We start from the raw sequence: 3,480 nt of genomic DNA, 5'->3' as shown, positions 1-3,480 counted from the left end.
AAATAAACACGTTCAGACCAAGCTGTCGGACGAAATGAAAAAATTGTACCTATGTGCTTGAGGTGAAATAACAATATATCGCCTAGAGTGCTGTTGTTGGACGAATATTCATTGCCAAAAAAAAAACATTGACAAATTTTAATGATGAAAGCTTTTATGTCAGTGGCTTTAGTCGAGTTTTTGAATATTGGATGTATAAAGTGTTAAAGCAATTAATTTGCAATAAATTTAGAAGACATAGAAATTCTGATTGTTATTTGGATATGCAATTCAATTTAAAAATTTTTTTTGGTTTTGTTATTTTTTAATAGAGAAGTTTTAAACAGCACTGAATTGCAATAGCAAAAATTTTTATTTAAGTTTTATTAATTTTTCATTTTTTTTAAATTATTTTTTTTTATTATATTTAGGTATTTAGTTTATTGATTTATAAATTTTTTAAAAAAGAGGTTTTTTCAAACAGTAGTGAACTACAACAACAAAAATTTTTATTTTTTATATTATTTTAATTAATTGAATTTTTGGCTGACCATACAGCTGTGTTTAAATTTTTTAATAGAATTTTAAAGGCACTACAAAAATATTTTGCTAATGAAATATATGGTAGTAATAGTTCATATTAACAGTTCGTATAAAACAATGAAGTTTATGAAACGTAAATCACTCTGCCAATGAGGGTATTTAAAAAAAAATTAAGCTCATCAATCGACAACAATTATGATTTGAAAATAAAATAAACGATATATCAATTTAAACAAAACTAATTGCGTATATAATACTTTTTTTGTTATTCCTGATAATCTGATATAAAAAGATACTTTCTGTTTGCCACAAGTGTCAAAAGTATAAACGAAAATTTTATTTTTCAGTTACGATAAGTGCACTTATTATACTGACTATCGTACACATAAAGATGCAAGAGGTGCAATACTATTGTTTAAAGACTTTTCTGTGACGAGTAAATATAACTCTATGGCTTGCTTTTACGGTATTTTGAGACTAAATTTTATCAACAAGCAACTAAAAACAAACTTAAAAATTCATAAAAGATTGATATTAATATTATTTTTTTTTGCTGAAATAAAATACGTGCTGAAATACTGACTAGAAATGAAAACTGGAACTATTGATGTAAGCAATAATAATGTCAAGATAATAATGTACATATAAAAAAGTAAACAAAAACATTTTAGAGAAGTGATCCTTTGTAAGCTTAAACTAAATGATTTTATTGAAGAAAAAATGTAACATCTATTTAATGATTTATGTTTGTATTACAATTTTAAGCTTTATTTAAAAACTCTTATGATGATTTAACAGTTTCGCATGTCATACTAGAAACAATTCTACTTCTGTCGTAATACGTAGGCAGCCAGCAGTGTTGTCTATGTGGAAAACCTTTTTATGGAGGCGGGATTAACAAATATGAGTTGCCATTTACACTCACCAGTATTTTCTTAATTGTTAGATATTTGCATTTAGAAGTATTTTACATTATACTTCATCCACAAATTTTATACTCATCTGCTTTTGCATATTGTGTTACTTATGTTAATATTATGCTAACGAGCATAATAAATGCAATACTTACACATATAACAACAATAATAATGATATGAATATTGTAATCATAAAAATTTTAAATTACACCTACGAAAAACCTTTTGGTATACTCGTATGTATTTAATTCATGTATTTAAGACCAAAATGAATGTTTTTGTATATTAAGTTAATATTTTTTTAAACACCAACGCCCAATCTTCACTTTCAATAGAATAAGTAAAGAAAAGACGGTATGACTTCACTGGCTTCCATTAAGAAAGGGAGAAATTACATAGAAATCCATTAAACAGAAGCTGTGAGCATTTTTTGCCGCTAATGCAACATATAAAAATATATATATATAAACATCTGAATATATCTACATTTTTATATGTACTCACATATATTGCGTAGTATTCCATACAATACTTACATGTTGTATTGTCTGCTTCAATATCCGCTAAAATCTTGCTTAGCGGAAAAATCTGGCTTTAATTTTATCAGCTCTATAATGTCACATACGTAATTTCTTCTAGAATTGTTCTACTTAACTATTTTTAGCAGCATTGCAATTGTTTAGTAAGTAGTGGCAGCGGTATTTAAATATGGAAGGCATATTAGTTTCAATTCAAGTATTGTTTAGTGATGAACTTTTAAAATTTACATTGAAGTATCAAAGCTTTAAATTAATGTATCGTATTAGATCATTATACTTTCATTATATATATTTTTTCCTTTATTTGCTATTCCTTTTGTTTTCCTTTAAAATAATTGATACGGCGTATAAGAGAAAACTGAAAAAAATGGTAAAAGCTTGAAAAAACAAATAGAGAATTCACATAATCAAAAATGAAATATTTGAATTTAAAAACTTGGTTTTTTAAAAAGATTGGTTTTTTGTCATAAGATACATTGTTTTTTGAAACTGTTTTTTGAAAAATATTACCAAAAAAACGGTGGATAAGTAGAAAATGTTTTTAATTTCTCTTTTGATATTAGACTTTTATACAACGTAATCACTGATAAACAAACTAGTGTCTTCATTTTTATTTGAAATTGGTTTTTAGACGAAATAAAAGTTATTGTCACCAAAGCGACATAAGTATGGCCTTAACATAATACATTTTAAGTCATATAAAGGTAGTGATATTTATTACATTTTTGTTTTTAATTTATAGACGGGTTTCATGACTTATGAGTGTTGAATTCCTTTAGCTATAATGGAATATACAGTAAATGACAAATTCACACATCAAGTACACATTTTGTGTTGAGAAGTGGAATGAAAATATATTAAATCTCCTCTAAAAGAGATTCCTCTACCTAGAAAGACTTTTTGGGGTCACATCCCTCACAATTTTATGGAATGAATCAATTATTTTATAACCGGAAGAATTTATTAATGAACGCAAATAGTTTCCTCATCGCTGAGTTTGAAACGTTATAGAGTGAAATAAAGAATAGCGCTTTAATATATATAATGATACAACATGTATTTCAGTGTCTTCTAACAACTTAAGTATTTTAAAGATCTTCATGCTTTAGTAGTTCTTTAAGTATTTCAATAATCAGCAAATCTGCAGCAGAATAATTGGTTAACAGTTTATTAACTGTACAGACTTATCAGTTTCTCCTCTTGATGAATCTGAATTAAGATCAACAAACGAAATTTTAACTAGATTTATTATTATTTACTATTGTAACTTCAAGCCAATGTCAAAAATTTGTTAGACTCTTACGGCCTTATTCATAAAAATTTCTTAAAATGCTTTTTAAATACATTTTAGTTAAAATGTATTTTAACTTTATAATGGCCTTATAATGCACATTATTCATAAACGTATTATAAACCTTTGATAACTATAATACAAATGTTAATAACATTACTGTTAAACACAAAACATTTTACAACACTGTGAGAAATATGAATTAATGCAG

The sequence above is a fragment of the Teleopsis dalmanni genome, chromosome 2 (assembly GCF_002237135.1).
Source record: "Teleopsis dalmanni isolate 2A chromosome 2, ASM223713v2, whole genome shotgun sequence".
Classification (NCBI taxonomy): Eukaryota; Metazoa; Arthropoda; class Insecta; order Diptera; family Diopsidae; genus Teleopsis; species Teleopsis dalmanni.
This window is presented reverse-complemented; position numbering follows the sequence as displayed.